This window comes from Erythrolamprus reginae, chromosome 3 (assembly GCF_031021105.1).
Source record: "Erythrolamprus reginae isolate rEryReg1 chromosome 3, rEryReg1.hap1, whole genome shotgun sequence".
Classification (NCBI taxonomy): domain Eukaryota; kingdom Metazoa; phylum Chordata; class Lepidosauria; order Squamata; family Dipsadidae; genus Erythrolamprus; species Erythrolamprus reginae.
The window spans coordinates 173,072,008-173,096,170 of NC_091952.1; the positions used below are offsets into that span (position 1 = coordinate 173,072,008).

Genomic DNA, 24,163 nt, shown 5'->3' on the forward strand with positions numbered 1-24,163 from the left:
TCCCTGGAGATTCCTAGAGAGGCGCCACAGAGGTTTCTCCATGCCTTTTCTGGCCCTGTTTCCTTCCACAAGATTCCTAGAGAGGCCCCACAGAGGTTTCGCCATGCCTTTTCCGGTCCTGTTTCCTTCTAGGAGATTCCTAGGGAGGCCCCACAGAGGCTTCTCCCTGCCTTTTCCGGTTACAGTTTCAGAGGCTCGGGTTTGTAAGTGGAAAATGGTTCTTGAGAAGAGGCAAAAAAATCTTGAACACCCGGTTCTTATCTAGAAAAGTTCGTAAGCAAAGACATTTGTAGGTAGAGGACTTACTTCCTTTGTTTATATTTACATCTATATTTGTTATCTTGTACCTGTTTGACAATAAACAAAATAATAACAAATCTCCCATTTTCAGATATTCAAGAATTAAGAAAATTGTTTCTGGTTACTTGGCTTAAAATAAACCAACAGGCATAAAAGTGATCAGCTAGAATTTCAACAGTTATTGTAGTGTAGTGACCAAGCGGACAGCTGAAGCAGGTACAACTCAACTTTATTTAACATTAATGCAGAACAACAATTACCACAACTTGACAGGTTATTTATACTCAGCAACCAACCAATGGGAACGCAACATACCATGTTAATTTTTAAAAAAAAATATTATCTGATATGAATTATTATATAATAAAATATTATCTTCATGAAAGATGCTAAGGGATTTCTGGTTGTCATTTTTTTTTCAGGATGACTTCATACGTCACTGCTGGAAAACACAATTATTTTAGTAGAAAACTTTTATCTGCATCAGTTATTCCATTGTGCTGGGATTTACCGTGTCTTCCTCGTATGAACAAGTGATTTGTGATTTGAGCACGCGAAACAGTACTCCTGCATATGTTAAGCTATCGTCCTTATGTAAATTGCAAACACAATGCATAAGTACATTGCATAATGACTAAATTTATCCATTCCATAACATGGAAATGTGAAGCAGGAATAAGGCATAAGATAAGTTTAAGAATTATAATAAGTAAATTGATTACTTATTTAAAACTGAATATTTGAGCTGTTCCACTATGCCAACTTTAAGATGGTAGTTTTTATATATGATGGAAACCTAAATGTCTGCAACTAGCACAAGGGGTAGGGCAAATGGAAAAAAAAAGTGCCATGAGGGCAAATTTCATGATCTATCATATATTTCATGATATCTTGTATCTGGCATTTGGACATAAGTTTATAAGGGCAGTATTTGTATTATAAGATTGCTGCATACTTGCCATTCATTATGGTTGCTTCAGATGGAATTACAATTGCTAGAATTCTTAGTCATGCCAGTTGGGAAATTTCAACAATTATAGATCCAACATATGTGTGGCACCTGTAAGAGAAAGATGAGTGACTCTATTTGAAGAGTACTGACTTTTAAAAGATGAAGGATGTGAATAAAATTGTTGATGTGAAAATGATTGAAATAATTCTTGCTGTAGTCCCGTTCTAGTGAAATTCACCATAGTTTGTACATAGTGTATCAGGGACCTTGCCATTTGTAGCTCATTAAATAATTTTGTATTTGTATTTGTATTTATTAGATTTGTATGCCGCCCCTCTCCGAAGACTCGGGGCGGCTAACAACAATATAAAAAGACAATGTAAACAAATCTAATATTAAAACAGTCTAAAAACCCCAATTTAAAGAACCACTCATACATACAAGCATACCATGTATAAATTCTATAAGCCTATGGGGAAGGGAAATTTCAATTCCCCCATGTTTGACGACAGAGGTGGGTTTTAAGGAGCTTGCGAAAGGCAAGGAGGGTGGGGGCAACTCTGATATCTGGGGGGAGCTGGTTCCAGAGGGTCGGGGCCGCCACAGAGAAGGCTCTTCTCCTGGGTCCCGCCAAACGACATTGCTTATAGTGATGTGTGAACACATTTCACACTTAAAGTGATGTGTGAACACATTTCAACAAACAGATACTAATACGTGAATTTGACCAATACAAATTAAGCTACATGTAAGAATTCATCTGGAATGGCAGAAAATATTAAGTCCTAATGCCGCTGGTTTGTGGCTTTTGGACTATGATTTATGGGTTATCAAATTGCATGGAACCTATGGAATAAAACATAATAGTCTTGGCTTTGGGTGATGTATAAATTCTCTCTTTCAGATTAACATTATGCTTGTGACTATAGTCTTCATTTTATAGGTCTTCTTTGCAGGCCTTTACACCAGCAATTTAATAGATGAGGCTATTCTGGATACAAAGAAACAGTGGTGAAAAAATAAGTTCTGTGCCACATTTTTGTAAAACTAACAAGTAGTGTTTCCAATTTCACATAAAATGGTATCTTTCCCTTTAAACAATGCCTGTTCTATAATATGCAATTAATTATGTTTCATTAAAGTTGTAGTCACAAATTACTGCCTGTTCTGTGTACATGATAGAAAGAAGACATAACAAAACCACAATTATTTTCCTTATGGTCTAATAGTTTTATTAGCGGCAAGAGACTCCAGTTTGCATTGGAGAATACTCAAGAGTGGAAATAATTAACTCCTTCTTTCTCACCTCCCCAATCTAAATAAAACTTATTAGTATTCATAGAAATTTACGAATTTATTTGTAAGAGTTAGATGTGGCACAATGGTGACATATGCTTATTATCTAGAAGGTTTTTTATTTTTTTGTTTTTTAGGATTTTTTTTTGTTCTTCAGGTTTTTCTATAAGCAGTTACAGATTTTTTTCATTCAAACAGAATTTTAGACTTATTGCTATTTCCCAATAAGGGAAGGGAATATAGAGTAGGGTAGGGTAGAATAGGATAGGATAGGTTCTTTGTCTCCAGTGCATAAACACACACTCTCACTCTCACGCTCACTATCTCTGTCCCTCCCTCCCTCCCTATCTATCTACCTACCTACCTACATCTACATCTACATATCTCTCTCTCTCTCTATCTCTCTATCTCTCTATCTATCTATCTCTCTATCTATCTATCTCTCTCTCTATCTATCTATCTATCTATCTATCTATCTATCTATCTATCTATCGATATATATGTATATAGTGATAGTCATAAGATACCAATAGGAGGAGGTAATTGGAAAGATGAGAATAATAATAAAGTCCTGCTACATAGTTAGATATCCTATTGACATTTATCCAGCTTAGCAAGGACAAATCCCCCAAATCAACAAGTCCTGCTATTTCCAAAATTTGTCTGACTTACTTGAGAGGTAAGCAGAAAACTGAAAATAGTCTAAGGGTCTCGACTTATTCCAGTCATAAAATGGAATCAAGCTAATTTTAGCTTTTAATTTACTCCATGCTGAATACGTACTTGCAAAACTAACAAGCTTCCATTTCTTCTCTTCCATTTGATCATTAGCATGTACTGTATGTATTCAGTTATAACTCAGAATGCTAACCTCCAGTCTCACTTAATAGTTTACAATGAGCAGAATTTCAAAAGGTGGAGACATTTTCCCCCCTTTAAAATATACCATAAAATATGCATGCCCAGAAGTGATCACCTTATGGAACCTCTTGGTTTTGGGTAGCATTGGAGGGGAAGGCTGGCAATCCATGCTGCATATAAGGTTGCCAACTGATTAGGGAAAGGACTACCTGGGGTGCTCCTCTATCTTTGGATGTTCAAATAGAATAGAATAGAACAGAACAGAATAGAATAGAATAACAGAGTTGGAAGGGACTTTGGAGGTCTTCTAGTCCAACCCCTGCTTAGGCAGGAAAACCTACACCACTTCAGACAAATGGTTATCCAACATCTTCTTTAAAAGTTCCATTGTTGGAACATTCACAACTTCTGGAAGCAAGCTGTTCCACTGATTAATTGTTCTAACTGTCGGGAAAATTCTCTTTAGTTCCAAGTTGCTTCTCTCCTTGTTTAATTTCCACCCATTGCTTCTTGTTCTACCCTCAGGTTCTTTGGAGAATAGCTGGACTCCCTCTTTTTTGTGGCTGCTCCTGAGATATTGGAACACTGCTATCATGTCTCCCCTAGTCCTTCTTTTCATTAAGCTAGACATACCCAATTCCAAGAGGTGATCAAGCCTCTCTTGGAAGAGAGCCAATTTTATCCCCAGCTCAAACCAGTTATGCTGCAGTAACATCCATTTCTAAAGCTTACAACCCTGGCTGTGTTAGATGGGACTCCCCTGTAGGTGTTGATCTCCACATATCCAAGGGCCGCTATAGATAAATCAAATAATTTCATCATTTCCATAAGTGGGTTGCTGATGCTGATGCTTTCTTAATGCTTGTAATCTAAACTTGCCAAATTCTGCAAGAAGGAGGAACCTACATGGGAATATTTCCCTATCTTAGGAGAGAAATGAAAAGGCTTCACAAGATTCTTTCTGCTGGTGGTAAAGGCTGCTTTTATTTAGCACCGTTTTGAGAAATAATGCGGCTAGTGATAAGAACAGCTGCAGCTTCAACAGAGCTTCCTGTAATTCTAAGAAAGGGGAATCTCCCCCCCCCCATCCTTTCAAAATCCTTTGGTTCCCCCCTCCGCTCCTCCATCTCATTAACATTTCCCATTAAAAGTCTGCAGAGGCTACTGCAAAATGCACAAACAAATCAAGGTTTGTTCTCTTTAATTTTTCTTTTCCTAAGCCCCCCTTCTCCCCTTTTTCATCCCATTCCCAATGCAAGTGTTTTTTCTCCCCCCCTCCCCGATTCCATTTAACCAAAAAGAGAAGGCAGGCATTTAAAATCTCAACCGAGGAAGAATGCCTACAGTATCTACAACCTGTTTTTGTTGTACTTGTTATTGCTTGGTTCAAATTATTCAGTGTTTTTGAATGGTTAGCACTACCCAGCAACTCGGGGCAAAGGAAACCTTTTGATTGGCTGGAGGATATAGAACTCGGCTTGGCGCCTGGGCGCCCGCAGCTCGGCCTTCTAATCTGTATGAGAAGGAGAATGCCACGCTCCTTCACTTCCTTTTCAGCATTCGTAAATCACCCAACAGGCATGGCTAGCTTCAACTGAGCCCTGCTACAAAGAACTTGAGCAAAGCTGCGGATATGTCATGCAGATAATTTCTTACCTGAGCTGTGCTCTGAATACGCGATGAGTCTCCTGCCTTGTGCCAATTCCTTCCGAATCAATTGGGCAGCAGTGTTTATAGCTGAAGGATCTCTTGAGAAGGGATTGTTGTGCACTCTTTTTAAGTTATGGGCAACGGCCTTTGAGACCTATAAGGCGGTTGCCAAGTTCCAGTGAGCCAGGGCAGGAATTTCATTTGAACCGAGGATTATTCCATGCTAAAAATTAGCTTGGTCCTTGGTTCAGCAAAAATGTATTGTGTTAGGTGAAAATGCTTGCAAATACCTAGAGTACAAGCAAAATTGCACAAAAAGCCAGTTATTAGTAACTCTGTGCCAGAAGCTAGCCTCTCCCTTAATTATAAATCATATACAATAGTGATGGATAACCTATGGCATGGGTGCCACAGGTGGCACACAGAGCCATATCTGCTGGCACACTCAGCTTTGATGTGCATGTGTGTGCTGGCCAGCTTATTTTTGGCTTGCACAGAGGCAAGAGCCTGGGGAAGGCGAAACATGAGCCTATTGGGTCCGCCAGAAGTTGTGAAGTAGGCCGTTTCCGGCCTCCAGAGGGCCTCCAGCAGTTGTGGGAAGCTGTTTTCGCCCTCCCCAGGCATTGGATTATGGGTTTGGGCACTTGCATGATAGTGTGCGTCCATGTTCTTTCAGCACCCGAGGAAAAAAAGGTTCACCATCACTGATATACAACAATGTTTTTCAAGGGAATGGGCATCATTTGGTTTGCTGTAGGCACTGCTGTTATTTTTTGCAAGCTTTTTTGAGAGACGTGCCACTTTTGTCAGCTGTTAAAAGACTATTCATTCAAACTTATTGACACATGCAAAGGAATCTATGGAACTTAGATTTTGTACGAAGAGAACATTTCTTGTATTATATGCACCATTCTATTTAGTTATAGCCCAATAAAAATATCCCAGTTTAGTCTATTGGAATTCGGTCTACTGAAAGCTTATGCACTGGAGACAAATTCCTGTGTGTGCTAGCCAGTTGATTTTCAGCCTTGAGGAAGGCTGTTTTGTCCTCTGGAGGTGCAAAAGAACGCCTTATGGGCTAGCCAGAAGTTTAGAAAAATGGACTTCCGGTTTGCTCGTTGTGCTGTTTTTTGCCCTCCAGAGCCTTCAGAGAAGCTTCCTGGAGCCCCGGAGTGCGAGAAACAGCACCATTTTTGTCAAACTTCTGGTTTGCCCATTTGGTCATTTTTTTTCACCATTCCAGGCTTCAGTGAGGCCTGTGTGCATACACATGGACGAGAAGTTTGTGCACATGTGCCGGGACACTCTGGGGGTGTGCGCATGTGTGGGGGGAAATGGGTGTGGGCACATGGTTAGCCTTTAAGAAACAGCTGGATTTTTGTTGTTTTTAATACAACGTACTATCGTGGATGCCTCATTCGAATCTTGTTGCTAAATTATTGTCTTCCACTGTTAATACTTCAAAAGATTTTGCATTGCTTACTTTATATACCAGTGATGGAGACACACAAACATATCCTTTTGGCATGCGGACCATAAAAGGTACGCCATCACTGGTATATACAGTAAGCCAGTGTTTCCCAACCTTGGCCACTTGAAGATATTTGGACTTCAACTCCCAGAATTCCCCAGCCAGCATTCGCTGGCTGGGGAATTCTGGGAGTTGAAGTCCAGATATCTTCAAGTGGCCAAGGTTGGGAAACACTGCAGTAAGCAATGCAACATCTTTTGAAATATTAACAGTGGAAGATAATACTTTAGCAACAAGATTCGAACGAGGCACCCACGATAGTATGTTGTATTAAAAACAACAAAAATCCAACTGTATTTTAAAGGCTAACCATTTTATTGTTTTCACTATGAAATGGACTATAGTACACATAGTAAATAAATAAACTTTCTGGTCTCCAATTCCATAAGATTAGGTTTTTTTAAAAAAAATGTTAAAGAGAACTCAAATGGTGAGACAAACTAACACAAGAGGCAGAGGAATCGAACATCAGAGGAATTATTTAGAAAATGAACTTCTTTCTGAACAATATACTTGAATACTTGAAAATGGTACTGAATTACTGGTATATTACAGTTGCCTTATATTCTCCACAAGCAGCAGCTTGCTGAGTGATTTTCTTTCTCCGTTATTCCCTCGATTTTTTATTAATATGCTCCATATTTTTTTAAAGTTCTCCATTCTAAACCTGATGGCCCTAGGCAAGAAATTGCAGCTGTGCGTATAAAACAAATTCCCAACATTAAGATATTTTGATACTCCTTAGCATTTCAATTCAGATTCTTTTTCTAGTTAAAATGTGTAGACCACCCGCTGCAAGTAATTATCAGCATTTAATTTTGTCCAAAGGAAAATAGAAATAAAAGGGTTTTTTCCCCCTGCAAAAAAAAGAATGGATTCTTTTCACCCTTTCTCAAAGCATAACAGATGTAACCTGCAGTCTTTGAAAGTAAGAAAATATGTATGTGTGCATAGGCACAAACCCACGCACACTGTCTTTTGCATTCAGTAAAATGTTCTAATTTCCCAAAGTGTGAGATTATGATTGTCTCCCAAGGGACCTCAGTGTTTAAATTGAACAATTATTTCAATTTGGGATGTAGAAAAGCAAGATAGTAAAGACTAAATTCAACTTCCAGAGATTCCCCTCCCTCCCCATTGTATATTTCTCTCAAAAGAGAAAAGGCTAACTATAAGACCTCTTTTGTCAGCTTTACACTGGAGATCTACAGAACTTCATTTGGGGCTGTCACAGGCCATTCCATTGTTTTGAAGAACTGACATGCCCTCACAAGAATGGGAAAAGATGCTTTTGGGTTTGTTTTTTTAACAATAAGCTAGTCAAGATACAGTATTGCCATCCCGTTGGACAAAGCAAATCATAGAACAGATTTTAGAAGGCAATGACACATGCAGCCAATATTAATATCTGTAGATTAGAGGTCTTCCAATCTGGCAGCTTTAAGACTAGCAGACTTCATCTCCCAGAATTCCCAATGCCAGCACTGGTTGGGGAATTCTGGGAGTTAAAGTCCACAAGTCTTAAAGCTGCCAAGTTTGGAGACCCCTGATCTATTATTATTATTATTATTATTTATTCGATTTGTATGCCGCCCCTCTCCGAAGACTCGGGGCGGCTCACAACATGTAACAACAAATCATAAATAATCCAACAGTTTTTAAAATGTTTAAAGATTTAAAAGACCCCATATACTAACAAACATACACACACGCATACCATATATAAATTAAACATGCACAGGGGGAGATGTTTCAATTCCCCCATGCCTGACGACAAAGGTGGGTTTTAAGGAGTTTACGGAAGGCAGGAAGAGTAGGGGCAATCCTAATCTCCGGGGGGAGTTGGTTCCATAGGGCCGGTGCCGCCACAGAGAAGGCTCTTCCCCTGGGGCCCGCCAACCGACATTGTTTAGTTGATGGGACCCGGAGAAGGCCCACTCTGTGGGACTATAGAACTGGCTGCCAAGATTCTCCTGAGCTGCATTAGTTTTAAACTGTAATCTCTGCCCCCACCCGTCCACATTTCAGTTGTCCTTATATCAGACTCCCATTGTCACATTTAGGACTCTTAGTCTCAGTGATTGGCTTTAAAAATATATGACGTGTTTATTTCATTGGTGGTGGTATTCCAAAGTCAGATAATTTCCTATTGATTTCTACATGTTGTTCCTCTCTTGGCAACATTTGTCCATCCAATTAGGACCTCTTTTGTCTGGAAAGTGACAGTAGTCAGTGTTAGATTTGCGCATAAATGAAAAGGCAAGTCACAGGAACAGTTCAGCACCTTTATTGTCTATTAGCTAGAACTAATACAGACTGCCGACAGTCTGCAGGGAAGCCATCTTAAGGGCTTCTCTGAAGCCTGGTAGCCATTGACAGTAGTTTATTTATCCCGCTGCTAGATTAGCCAATCAGCGGCAGCTATGTAAATTTGTATTCCATATGTCTGAGAAAGCAAAGCCTTTACATCACTTGTCTCTCAAAGCGTGCAGTTCCTTGTAGGGTAAGCATAGGCAGTTTATGGCTCTCATATAAAATGCAGCTTCTTAGCCCAATTTTGACTCCTCAGGATTGTTTTATCCAAATGCAGAATGCTGAATAATAGTGTCATGATTGCTATCCATGTTCTGTAGAACCAATGTCCTATAGCAATGGCTTGAAACCATGTTCTACACACACACAAAAATCCCGAGAAGGGGTAGAATGTGTTGAAAATCCACCTCCAGCTTCTCAAGTGACATCATGACATCACTGACCATTCTCTCTAGTATCCGCTCAATAGAGAAAATAATAATAAAATCTGAATTACTGTCATCATTATTATTATTATTATTATTATTATCATCATCATCATCATCATCTGTATTCTCTATCCATAAGGTTATTGTCCCTGGTAAAAGCCTTTTTAAACACCTACAGGGCAAACTCACAGTCACAGTCACTCATTGCCTCATCACCTCGAGATTCGACTACTGTAACGCTCTCTATATGGGGCGACCTTTGAAAAGTGTTCGGAAACTTCAGATCATGCAGAATGCAGCTGCGAGAGCAGTCATGGGCTTCCCCAAATATGCCCATGTTACACCAACACTCCGCAGTCTGCATTGGTTGCCGATCAATTTCTGGTCACAATTCAAAGTGTTGGTTATGACCTATAAAGCCCTTCATGGCATCGGACCAGAATATCTGTGGGACCGCCTTCTGCCGCACGAATCCCAGTGACCGATTAGGTTCCACAGAGTTGGCCTTCTCCGGGTCCCGTCAGCTAAACAATGTTGTCTGGCGGGTCCCAGGGGAAGAGCTTTCTCTGTGGTGGCCCCGACTCTCTGGAACCCGCTCCCCCCCCAGAGATTATAACTGCCCCCACCCTCCTTGCCTTCCGTAAACTCCTTAAAACTCACCTCTGCCGTCAGGCATGGGGGAATTGAGGTATTCCCCCCCTCCCCCGGGCCTATACAATTTATGTATGGTATGTCTGTGTGTATGTCTGGTTTAATAATGGTTTTTAATTTTTTTTAAAATTTATTAGATTTGTTGTGAATTGTTTTATTGTATGTTGTGAGCTGCCGTGAGTATACGGAGAGGGGCGGCATACAAATCAAATCAAATCAAATCAAATCAAATCAAATAAATAAACAAACAAACAAACAAACAAACAAACAAACAAACAAACAAACAAACAAATTTCTCAGCCCTATTCTGTTATTTCCTTGCTTTCTAGGTGTTATAATTTGCCTAGAGCAGTGATTTTCAACCTTTTTTGAGCCGCGGCACATTTTTTACATTTACGAAACCCTGGGGCACATTGAGCGGGGCGGGGAGGGGGGGGCTAAAAAAAGTTTGGACAAAAAAATTCTCTCTCTCTTCCTCCCTTTCGCTCTATTTCTCTCTCTCTCTTTCTCTCCCTTCCTTCCTCTTTCTTTCTCTCTCCATGCCTCTTTCTTTCTCTCCCTTCCTCTCTTTTTTGCTCTCTTTCTCTCTCCCTCCCTCCCTCTATGTCTTTCTCTCTCTCTCCTTCCCTCCCTCTCTTTCTCTCTCTCTCTTGCTTTCTTTCTCTCTCTTGCTTTCTCTCTCTCTCTTGCTTTCTTTTTCTTGTTCTCTTTCTCTCTCTTGCTTTCTTTCTCTCTCGTTCTCTTTCTCTCTCGCTCTTTATCTTGCTTTCTCTCTCTCTTGCTTTCTTTCTCTTGCTTTCTCTCTCTCTTGCTTTCTTTCTCTCTCCGAGCTTCGCGGCACACTCGACCATGTCTCGCGGCACACTAGTGTGCCTCGGCACACTGGTTGAAAAACACTGGCCTAGAGAGTGTAAAACACTATGGGGCAGTATATAAATTTGCTATTGCTATTGCTCTAAAGCTGATCACCAATACTTTGAACTGCCCCGGGAAAGCCAACTGGGAATAGTATCACATGAGTATAATTACTCATGCTGCTGCATTCTGGACTTGTACCTTTTGTTCTTTTCAAGCTCAAGGGCAACCTTTAGCAGAATTCATTACAATAATCCAATTGGGTAATGACTAAGGCATGAGTGACTATCAACAGATTGCCAAACCCTGAAAGGGTATAATTGGCTTTTCGGGCCATAATTGTCACCTCCTTAAGCAGGAGTTGTTAGTTCAGAAGCTCGCCGAAACTGTACACTAAATCCAAGCAGGGTAGTGCTATCCCACTGGATGTATCTCTTCAACGTTCTTAATTTTAAATGCTAAGAGATTTTTTAATCATGGTGCACGAATCCCAGCAACCAGTTAGGTCCCACAAAGTGGGTCTTCACCGGGTCCCGTCAACTAAACAATGTCGCTTGGCGGGACCCAGGGGAAGAGCCTTCTCTGTGGTTGCCCCGGCCCTCTGGAACCAACTCCCCCTGGAGATTAGAATTGCCCCCACCCTCCTTGCCTTTCCTAAGCTGCTTAAAACCCACCTCTGCCGCCAGGCATGGGGGAATTGAGATACTCTTTCCCCCTAGGCCTTTACAATTTTATGCATGGTATGTCTATATGTATGTTTGGTTTTATAATCAGGGTTTTTAACTGTTTTAGTATTGGATTATTATTATATGCTGTTTTATTGCTGTTGTTAGCCGCCCCAAGTCTGTGGAGAGGGGCGGCATACAAATCCAATAAACAAACAAATCAATCAATCAATCAATCAATCAATCAATCAATCAATAATAACAATCAAAATGTATGGGAGCATAGATTATTTCACTTGTTTGACACTTTAAAATTAATTTCAATGCTATGGAGCAGAGACTTTCGTGGAAAAAGTAAAGGGATAGTTTATATGTGAAATCAGAAGTGAAAAGAAGAAGGAAGATGTGATCCATTTTGAAAATTCTGTTTAGATTTTTGCACAAGGTGCTAATAGCCACTGGGACAATTACCCCCAAATGATAATCCACTGAAAATATCAGTGAGATGATTATTCCATTAACATCATGTGCTATTTTCCAGACCCCTGCTCTGCATTAAACTTTGAAGCAATGTGGTGACCTAAAGATATCCGTTTAGAAAACATTGCTGATGTTTGACATTTTTCTACAATTGATATCACCCTGTTTTGCCATGGAACACTTTACTCACAAACATTTTGTCCTTGCTAAATAGGGAGGGATTGCTCTGGCAGAAATAGAATCAGGAGAGCAGAAAAGAAGACAAAGTTAAGAAGCCAAGAAAGATATCAATTATAAACCAAAGCTTTACGGTAACATCTTGCACACTTGAAATATTTCTACTTATTGGCACAAGTCCCTTGCCTTTTTTTTCTCTTTCAGAGTCCAAGGGCTGAAGGTTTTCATTTTTGAACTATAGTTTGATTTCTTTGCAAACCTCAATGTGTATTTTATTGGTTGGCTCTAAACACAGAGGTCTGTCATTCATTTTTTGCTGTAAAATTCTCAGGGACATCCTATTGACCATTGTGAAAACGAAGATGGATCACAGATCTGTTCCAGCACGATTTTCTCTCTTAAAAATACTGGGGCCTCTGCATGTGTGGGGCCATATAAGATTAGTTATCACCTATAAATACACCTATACACCTATCAAGCCCTGCATGGCTTATGTCCAGACTATCTCTGGGACTGCCTCCTTCCACACAGCTCCCAGCAACCAATAAGGGCCCACAGTGTTGGCCTTTTCTGGGTCCCATCAGCCAGACAGTATCGGTTGGCGGGGCCACAGGGGAGGGCCTTCTCTGTGATGGCACCAGCTCTCGGGAACCAGCTGCCCCCTGAGGTCCGTATTGCCCTCACCCTGCTGGCCTCTGGAAGGCTGTGAAGAGCTGGCTTTGCCAGTAGGCCTGGGGTCATTGAGCAACTTGATGTCACTTTGATTCGGCCACTAAATGAGATGAATGGTTTCTAATGGGTTTTAGATTGTTTTTATACTGTTTTTTACATGTTGTACATCACCCAAAGTCCGAAAGAAGATGGGTGGCCTGTAAGTTTAAGTTTAAGTTTATTGGATTTATATGCCGCCCCTCTCCGAGGACTCGGGGCGATTTACAACATATAAAAAAACAATATACAGAAATCCAAATAATTAAAATAATTAAAATTCAGTTACAACTAAAAGGGATAATTTAATTAATAACATTAATTAATGTACACTAATAATAGTGTAATTAATAACCAAACAAACAAATTATATGTTCTGACCAGGGCATACTAATCAAATAGCTCTTATTAATGAAAGTTTTATAGCATTCTTTATATTTTTTCTTGGCTTGGGAAATCTTTGTAATAGTAAGACATCTTTATTAGACAAACTCATTAAGACTTGATTTTGTACCTGTAAACAGGTAGGGCAAATATGTCATTGCTACACGATATAATGGTTTGTTTCTCCCAGTCTTCTGTGCATTGTGTTGAGGTATAATGATGAGACATGCATGTGTTTAAACTGACCTACGAGCAGGGGTGGGCTACTGCTCGGACAGGGTGGGGGGTGGGGGATGGAAACGCAGTGGAGTAGCGAAAATGGAGCTCCACCCCAGAGCACCCAATTTGCACTGAAAGATGTTGAAAGAAAATGCAGGGTGTCCTCCATAAGCCATGCCCACAGCGTGGTAGCAGAAATTTTGGTAGCCCTTCACTGCCTGTGTGTAACCTTACTTTTTTTTAAAAAAATCATTTTGCTTGCTTTATCTTGGAAAGAGTTGCAAGTATCTGTAAACAGCCCAAACTGGCCAAATCAATTCAGAACATTATGATGTCCTATATAGAAAAAAAAATCTACAAGTCATCTTGCCCCTTGCAGAGCACTTATGGAGATCATGCTAAGCAGGTCAGCTGAAGCCCAAACGGGCTCAGTGAGTTAAGACTTCTTGTTAATGTGGAAACAGACTGCCCCAAATCTTTGCAAAACTTCATCTCTTGTAAACAAAAATTTAGGATTTTTTCCCCCTCCTCATCTTTTTAGCTAAATGAGTTTAGGTGCTGAATACAGACAACATTGAGTTCCAGAGTTGATTTGGGAATAGAATTCATCCCCTCCCTCCTGGGAATCCATAAAACTACCCAGTGATGGGCTACCAAAATTTTTACTATCACACTGTGGGCGTGGCTTATGCATTTTGTTTCAATATCTTTCAGTGCAAATTGGATGCTCTGGGGTAGAGTTTCAAATTTTGCTACCGGAACTGCGTTCCTGACCATTCCCGTAGGAGCCCATCACTGCAACTACCATCCATCACAAAAAAGCTCAATGTCTAGTCTAAGCAATCAGGCAATAAATCAAATAGTACTAGCCAGGGATAGTGATGGGCGAATCGAACCTGCACAATTCGGGTCCGTACTGAATTTTGCGGTGTTCGGTATACTGAACCCGAACCCGAAACTTTTTGAAACTTCGGGCAAAGTTTGGGGGTGCGTTCTGTGTTCGGATCTTTGATGTCACCGGCAGGTTGGTAAGGACGCCAATGTGATCACTTTCTGGATTCCATGGAATCCAGGAAGTGATCACCTTGGCGTCCTTAGCAACCTGCCGGTGACATCAAGGCTCTGCCCTCGGAATCTCTTCATGGGAGGGATTCCCCAGCTCCTTCAAAGGGAGGTCTTCACGTAAAAATAAACATTGTTATTTTTACGAAAAAGGATGCCGCAGCGGCGCTGCAAGCAAAGAGCAGTCATTTCATGTAAAAATAAACATGTTTATTTTTACATGACAGGACCGCCCTTTGCTTGCAGCACCGCTGCGGCGTCTTTTTTCGTAAAAATAACAATGTGAATATGGTAAAAGAACACCTTAAGAAAATTACGTACCCTAAGCTTGTTTCTACTACAGCTTTGACCCAAGGAAAAAAGAGACCATCAACTGAGTTTATCTAGATTAATTCACTTCTGTTGGATGGAAATGGAATAATAGAAAGTAAATAATTCTACCAAGACTTATTTTAGATTGCAGCAGTATATAAATAAATCATCCCATAGAGGATGGAAAATGTCACATCTCCTTTGGTTCTATTCTACCATTATGTTCTAGCTAAGGTTTGGGAAAAGTGAAATCACTAATACCATTTGATCTGAGATATAATCAGAATGACATATAACTTAAAAAGAACGAAGAGGAGGATTATGACACCTATTAGTTTCAGTGGGAAAGAATGCTTCAGAAGTAATTACTTAAGGGGCTTTGAAAAGTTGGTTCAAAGTTTCGGAAGAGGAACTGTTTTAGATGGGGTCAATTAATTTTTATTTGATTTTAAAAAGCAATAGGAGATAAATAATTTTTGAGAACTTTGGTGCAGGATATGAACTGACTTTAAAATCAGATATGTACAACAACCAATTTTGAGATAATCGCCAAAGCACCATCCACAGAGTCCTTCTCCTACTGTATGCTGTTCATCACTTTCCCATCTACACCAGGAAAAAGATTGTTCTGTAATTTTCTCCTTAAAGTCTATGCAGTTAGAGAAAATAGAAGCACTACAGAAACATAAGTGCTCTATGGACAGAAAGGCAGATGAGGAACAACAGTAAAAACAATGGAATGAATATATCTGGATTTGCCTGGAATTACCTAAGGGTTACATGATGCAAGCACCTGAAGACAGGATAAGAAGTAATAGATGGAAACTAATCAAGAAGCTAAATCAGCAGCTAAAAAAGCCAACACAATCCTAAGCTGCATCAACAGGGGAATACACTCCAAGACCAGGGAAGTCTTAATACCACTCTACTACGCCCTGGTCCAACCACACCTGGAGTACTGTATTCAGTTCTGGTCACCACACTTCAAAAGAGACATTGAAACTCTGGAGAAGGTGCAAAAAAGAGCAACCAAGATGATTAAGGGATTGGAAACCAAGACTTACGAAGAGAGACTGAGGGAACTGGGCATGGATAGCCCGGAGAAAAGGAGGGCCAGAGCGGACATGATAGCAGTCTACAAGTATACGAGGGGATGTCACAGAGAGGAGGGGATCACTTTATTCTCCAGGGCACCAGAGGGCCGGACGAGGAACAACGGCTGGAAGCTGACCAAGGAGAGATTCAACATGGAGATAAGGAGAAACTTCCTGACAGTCAGAGCGATTAACCAATGGAACAACCTACCAGCGGACGTTGTGAACTCCAACACTCTGGACATTTTTAAGAGAAGATGGAACTGCCACTTGACTGGTGTACTATAGGGTTCCTGCTTGGGCAGGGGGTTGAACTCGATGACCGTCATGGTCCCTTTCAACTCTAACAATCAATCAATCAATGGATAAATCAATGGATAAATCAATGGATAAATGGATAAATGGATAATAAATGAATGAATGAATGAATGAATGAATGAATGAATGAATGAATGAGAACCCCACCTAGAACTAAGGAGACATTTCCTGATGAATGAATTGCCTCCAGAAGTTGTGGGTGCTCCAACCCTGGAGGTTTTTAAGAAGAAATGTTTAGCTGAAATGGTATAGTGTTTCTTGCTTGAGCAGGGGTTGGACTAGAAGATCTCCAAGGTCCCTTCCAACTCTGTTGTTCTGTTATTCTGTTCTAATGATCAAGTGTCCTATGGAAGTGCTAAACAGCAGTGCATGCAAAATCCAGAAGTTCACCTGGTTTTTACTTGAAATACTGAGAATCCGAGTCTCATATGGTAGATAGATTATTGACAAAAAAACCCCCTGCAACACTCTTGTTCTGCTGATGTTGTGAACCTAAGTATCTGTGGTATACAAGATAGTGTAATGCACCTTAGGGGGACAAATATTTCTCTCTGACACAAAGTAGAAAAGAGAGGCTAATAATAGGAGTAAGAGTCAGCAGAGCAGAAAATGGCACTGCTGACCAAGCAAGTACCTAATGACACAGATGAATGCTAAGCTAGAAGCAGTAGCCATTTTTCTGACACTTGTGTGGACATCTACCTCAGCACTTCCAAGACTGAATCACAATATCAAGAGAAAATTCAGGATTGTTGGGTTGTGGGGGGGGGGGGGGGGTTGCGCTTTTTGTTTGGTGTGGTAGTCAGGAAGTACCATATAGAAAGCTACTTGTGGTAGATGATGCACCAACTTTTATCTGGGAAACTCTGTGTGGATCAGAGGCCTTCAAATTTGGCAACTTTAAGACTTGTGGACTTCAATCCCCAGAATTCTCTGGGAGAATTTATTTATTTTTATTTATTTATTCATTTGTCCAATACACAATACATATGGAAGAGAATAGACATGAAGTAATATATATATAAAGATAATATGTAAAAATAGAGGAGAAGATATATGAAAGGAAGAAAATATATATGATAAATAAATAAATATATATGATAAATAAATAAATATATATGATAAATAAATAAATATATATGATAAATAAATAAAGGGAACACTCAGATAACACATCCTAGATCTGAATGAATGAAATATTTTCATTCAATGCTTTGTTCTGCACAAAGTTGAATGTGCACAACAGCATGTGAAATTGATTGTCAATCAGTGTTGCTTCCTCAGTGGACAGTTTGATTTCACAGAAGTTTAATTTATTTGGAGTTATATTGTGTTGTTTAAGTGTTCCCTTTATTTTTTGGAACAGAGTACTAATCCAAAATCTTAGTTCATAAATACGAGTACATAACTTAACATTGAAAAGCTAGTAAGGCTACAGTGTTTTCCACAAGGCAAAATCTAACTACAGCATTCTTTATGATGTTTTATGAGCAAAGAACATAACAGAGTTATTTTCATTGGCAAAATCCTAATTACAAGCTGGTCAGGGAATGTAATACAAACCTGCATTCCTTGTTAGTTAAAGGACAAAGTCTTTGTATCCAGATGTTCTGCTGTAACAGTTGAATTTAACCCCCAACATTTTTCCCTTAGACTATCCACGATTGACCTCTCCAGGTTCCTTAGAGGTCAGTAAGGGGCGTGCATAAGTGCACCAGTGTGCCTTCCAATTGTCTCTCCTTATCTCATTTATCTTTTCTTCCTTTCAAATATGTTCACCTATACTTTTATATCTTTTCTTCTATTCTTTTCTTTACTTTATTATTACATATCTTTCTCTTCAATGTGTATTATGTATTGGACAAAATAAATAAATAAATAAATAAATAAATAAATAGATAAATAAATAAATAAATAAGAGATAAATAAATAAATAAGAGATAAAGGAAAGACAATTGGACAGGGGACGAAAGGCACACTAGTGCACTTATGTACGCCCCTGGCAGTTGAAGTCCACAAGTCTTAAAGTTGCCAGGTTTGGGGACCCCTGGTGTGGATGCACTGCCCATATCTTTTCAACGTATGTATTAACTGAGGAAGGTATGGATGCTAAAGAACCAAGGAACTTCACGAGATGTTGGAAGGTAGAACTGGGCAAGCTATGTGAACTGTCCTGCTTTCTCTAAGTTATCTTGCTATCCTCAGGAGTCAGGGAAGGAGTTCTGTTGCCAGTATTGAGAAAAGATTCCATTGTCATTCTACGTTTCTATGTAGAATTGGAGAAGGACATCAATTTATCTTTCATTTTTGGACAGCAAAGCCTCCTTAAATCCAGCACTTAAATACAAAAACACATTTTATATCCAAGCTGGGGATATTCAAACAATGCATTAGAGTGGTTTTAACTAAGGCAGCCACAGTTTTATTAAGATTGTTAGTAAAGCACAGTAGACCAATAAAACTAACTCAGTTGAAAAATGAGTATGGTTAAAGTAGTGATTTGGACATTGTTGTTGCTGCTTCAGGATTAGATGAGCAGACTAGCTGTTAGAGGAAGAACCCTGATTGGCACTCCAACAGTAAAGAAAAAAAAAGGTAAATGATTTTGAGGAGAGATTGAGCAATAGAAATGGTGCCATGTGGAAGTGCTGGTTGTGAGAATATACAAGTCTGAAACCAATTTATGACTGTTACAAATGTCCCATGTGCGAGTCTCGATAATCATCATGTCTCATGGCCTTTAGACTATCTACCATTTATCAAAGATTGTCAAAATTGGTGGTCATTACTACCTCTCCTGATAGCAAATGACAGCATTCAACCATCTTTTAAAAAATTCTGTTCTGAATCTCTTTACCGTTAGCCTAGTTGGATAACCCTGGGTTGTAGTGTAGAGTGTATAGATCAGTGATGGCTTACCATTCTGCCATTGGGTGCCAAAAGCAAGGGTTGCATGGGGGGATTGTGTGCTTATATGGCCTCCCCCCGAGGCACTCCAGAACCTCCGCACAAGCCTTTTACCTACCTAAAAACAGGCTGCATGGGGACTTCTGGCAGGGGAGGGGGTGTGGCCATCCCAAAAATCAGCTGGCCAGTACACGCATGCACGCTGGAGCTGATCTATAGCAGTGGCTCCCATGCCAGCAGAAATGGCTCCACGTGCTACTCATAGTTCGCCATGATGGGTGTAGTAAATGATCAAATTATTGTTTGTCTCTGTTGGCAGGACAGAGTCAAATACTAATCTAATAGGAATTGAATTTTGTGAAGGAAATTATGCTATTGCTGAGCTGGACGATTCTCCCTATAAATTATCTGTTTATGTATCTTCATCTCTGTGTTTCTGTGTCCATACAAGGCAGCCCTTTCCTTCTTAGTTTGTTTTTTAAGAATTTTTATTTTTTCACCAACTTTACATAAACATCCATAATATCAAAACATACGTAATTCTACATTTCTGTCTAAGATGCCATAAAGAAATACAGTATCCTGAATTTGCACCTTTTGTACTTTTTATCTCCCATCTGAGTATTTCCCTTATTTCTTTGTTTCCCAAGCACATCTGCTCAAGATCACAAAGAGAGTTGTGATTTTTTTTTAATTCAAGGAGGGACAAAAAGAGTCTTGAGGGAGAGGAAGCAGTATTCATACTCAACTAAAGAAGAGAAGAAATCTCTTCTCTCCACTTTTACTCTCATACGCAGCCATTAAGACTTTACGTATTTAAAAAGGCATGGAGAAAAGGCATCTTTCTCGTTTGATTGACAGTTTATTCCCGTCAATTCTGGTTTGTTGCACATCATGGAAATTGGAGTGGAAACGTGCGGAAATAGTAACTGAAACTTCTCTGTGAACTGGTATGGATTGTTTGTTTGTTTCTTTGTTTGTTTGGAATACTGTGTTCAGTTCTGGAGACCTCACCTACAAAAAGATATTGACAAAATTGAACGGGTCCAAAGACGGGCTACAAGAATGGTGGAAGGTCTTAAGCATAAAACGTATCAGGAAAGACTTCATGAACTCAATCTGTATAGTCTGGAGGACAGAAGGAAAAGGGGGGACATGATCGAAACATTTAAATATATTAAAGGGTTAAATAAGGTTCAGGAGGGAAGTGTTTTAAATAGGAAAGTGAACACAAGAACAAGGGGGCACAATCTGAAGTTAGTTGGGGGAAAGATCAAAAACAACATGAGAAAATGTTATTGTACTGAAAGAGTAGTAGATCCTTGGAACAAACTTCCAGCAGACCTGGTTGGTAAATCCACAGTAACTGAATTTAAACATGCCTGGGATAAACATATATCCATTGTAAGATAAAATACAGGAAATAGTATAAGGGCAGACTAGATGGACCATGAGGTCTTTTTCTGCCGTCAGTCTTCTATGTTTCTATGTTTCTATCAAGTATCAAGCCACCCCGAGTCTTCGGAGAGGGGCGGCATACAAATCTAATAAATTATTATAAATTATTATTATAGGATAGTAGTTTATATAAACATAACATAGAAAGTAATGATAAAATAAGACAATAGGACAGTAGGACAGGGATGGTAGGCACAATGGTGCGCTTATTCACGCCCCTTACAGACCTCTTAGAAAAGGGGAGGTGTCAACCATACACAATCTAAGGTTGAAGATTTTGGGGTTGGGGGAAGAAACCACAGAGTCAGGTAGTGAATGCCAGGCATTGATCACTCTATTGCTGAAGTCATATTTTCTGCAGTCGAGTTCCGAGCGGTTTAAATTTAGTTGGAATCTATTACCTGTTCGTGTGTTGTTGCGTTTGAAGGTAAAGTAGTCATTAACAGGAAGGACATTTTGCTGTATTCAATTCAATTCAATTTATTAGATTTGTATGCCGCCCCTCTCCGAAGACTTGGGGCGGCTCACAACAATATTAAAAACAGTATAATAATGGAACAAATCTAATAATAAAATTATATTAAAAAACCCCAGCAATTTAAAAACCATACAACACATACATACCAAACATAAAATACAAGAAAGCCTGGGGGAGATGTCTTAATTCCCCCATGCCTGGCGATATAGGTGGGTCTTGAGTAACTTGTGAAAGACAAGGAGGGTGGGGGCCGTTCTAATCTCCGGGAGGAGTTGATTTCAGAGGGCCAGGGCCGCCACAGAGAGGGCTCCTCCCCTGGGGCCCACCAAACGACATTGTTTGGTCGACGGGACCTAGAGAAGGCCAACTCTGTGGGACCTTATCAGTCGCTGGGATTTGTGCGGTAGAAGGCAGTTCCGGAGGTATTCTGGTCCAATGCCATGAAGGGCTTTAAAGGTCATGACCAACACTTTGAATTGTGACCGGAAACCGATCAGCAGCCAGTGCAGGCCATGGAGTGTTGTAGAAACGTGGGCGAATCTAGGAAGCCCCACGATAGCTCTCGCGGCCGCATTCTGCACAATCTGAAGTTTCCGAACACTTTTCAAAGGTAGCCCCATGTAGAGAGCGTTGCAGTAATCGAACCTCGAGGTGATAAGGGCATGAGCGACTGTGAGCAATGACTCCCTGTCCAAATAGGGCCGCAACTGGTGCACCAGTTAGTGGTGGTGCACCATGGTGTATGATTTTGTGAACTATGGTTAGATCAGTTCAGATGCGACGTAGTTGTAAATTGTCTAATTTCAGTATTTCAAGTCCGGTGGAGTAAGGTATTTTGTTGCGGGAGGTGGAGTGAAGGACTATAGATTTTTTTCCACGTTTGAATCAGGGTGGGAGTCCACATTCCGCCCCTCCCCCTCTGGGTGGCTTAAGAACCCATAACCCCATGCAGCCTCCTGTTAAACAAGCGGTTGTTAAGACTTCTTTTTTCCCTATCTGTACAAAGCTCAATAGCCGAACAGAGAAGGCTGTTTCTATTCTTTGGCGGGGGGGGGGGGGATGAAAGATAAGGATCACACTGTGACACACAAGAAGGCTTTGTGAGCAGATACAGAGGAGCTGACACAAACGTCTCCCCACAGCTTGTAGAGACAAGGTAGACGGCTCCCTTTTTGGCTGGTGCATTTTTTCAGTTCTGGGTTCCAGAAGAAAAGCAGATGAACAGCGCTGTTGGAAACATCTCCATCTTTGGATTGAAAGGCCATGAATTCAGCCTTGCCCTGTCTTGCCTTTTCAAGAAATGCCGAATTACAATTGCCGTTATCTATTCAGCATATGGGGATTGTAACCTATTACATCTGGAGAACACCAGGCAGGGAAGGCTCGTTTGATTGTTCAGAATAACTGACCAGATACCTGGCTACAGTGCTCTCGTCCTAATGGGGTTTCCCCCCTCTTAACAAACTCTGGTTCTCCCACACGTCTTCCTCTCTTCCTAGGACTTCTGAGTTATCCTCCTGCAATTTATTTATTTTTATTTTATTTATTTATTTGTCCAATACACAATTCATATTGAAGAGAATAGACATGTAGTAATATATATAAAGAAAAGGATAGAAGAAAAGATATAAAAATAGAGGAGGAGAAGATATATGAAAGGAAGAAAAGATATAAGAGATAAAGGAGAGACAATTGGACAGGGGACGAAAGGCACATATATATGCCCCTTACTGACCTCTTAGGAACCTGGAGAGGTCAATCGTGGGGAAAATGTTGGGGGTTAGGGGTTGACACTACTGAGTCCGGTAATGAGTTCCACGCTTCGACAACTCGATTGCTAAAGTTATATTTTTTACAGTCAAGTTTGGAGCGGATAATATTAAGTTTGAATCTGTTGTGTGCTCTTGTGTTGTTGCGGTTGAAGCTGAAGTAGTCATTGACAGGCAGGATGTTGCAGCATATGATCTTGTGGGCAATATTTAGATCGTGTTTTAGGTGTCGTAGTTCTAAGCTTTCTAGACCCAGGATAGTGAGTCTAGTTTCGTAGGGTATTCTGTTTCAAGAGGAGGAGTGAAGGGCTCTTCTGGTGAAGTATCTTTGGACATTTTCATGGGTGTTGATGTCCGAGATGTGGTATGGATTCCAGACAGATGAGCTGTATTCAAGGATGGGTCTGGCAAAAGTTTTGTAGGCTCTGGTGAGTAGTGTGAGATTGCTGGAGCAGAAGCTGTGTAGGATCAGGTTAACAACTCTAGAAGCCTTTTTGGCGATATTGTTGCAGTGGGCTTTGGCACTTAGGTCAATTCTCCCATGCTACTTCTCCAAATGCAAAAATGATATTGTCAAAGAAGAGAAATTATTTAAACTGATAAGGAACTGTATTAACTGCATTTTAAAACCAATACTTGGTTTTTTCTTGGTCCTGCTAAGTTTGACTGTGTTTCAAAACCAAAAGTATTATGTCTTATATAAAATGAGTGCCTGTATTAGTTTATGTGACTGCATGTGCCTTCGTGTGTGCCTAGATAGAATAAATCGTGCTTGAATACCAATAACAAAATTTTGAGAGCCAGCAAAAAAGTGTACAGTTCAAATGGCAGGGCAAATACTGTAATGTAGGTTATTGTTGTTCGTGTCCAGAAAAATGACACGAATGATATTGCAACCTTTCATTTTGGAATGATAATATATCCTTCTCCTTACAGTTGTTCTTATAACTGTATAAGCTATAAAAATAAAATGTTAAGTGTTGTGGTTGGTTCTGGCCCAGCTCCTGTCCCAGGGAATGGGGAGGTGGATGCAGGGGAAAATTCAACATGTCACACGCCTGTGTTATTGCCGACAGAATCAGTTCAGAGTTTAGTTTCCTCGGACGAAGAAGAAGGTGGGAGTGACTCGGCAGAGGAGGGCTTGGCACACAGCCCAGGCAGTCAATCTCCCTTATCTTCCCTTGATTCAGAGGATGACGTTTTGGACCCACGCAAGCGCAGAATTATGCGTAGAAGAGACCAAGTAAGAACATATTACAGGAAATAAGTGAGGCCACCTCTGTTTGGGTGGGGCT

At 40.2% G+C, this 24,163-nt stretch overlaps 1 long non-coding RNA gene across 1 annotated transcript; it reads right to left on the reverse strand.

Annotated features, from left to right (window-relative positions):
• Positions 1–676: 676 nt before the first annotated feature.
• Positions 677–5,150, reverse strand: LOC139165864 (uncharacterized). The gene is made up of 3 exons (XR_011558824.1): positions 5,066–5,150; positions 1,260–1,360; positions 677–742 (listed from the first exon to the last, which is right to left on the reverse strand). It is a non-coding gene; the product is annotated as an uncharacterized lncRNA (long non-coding RNA).
• Positions 5,151–24,163: the final 19,013 nt, after the last annotated feature.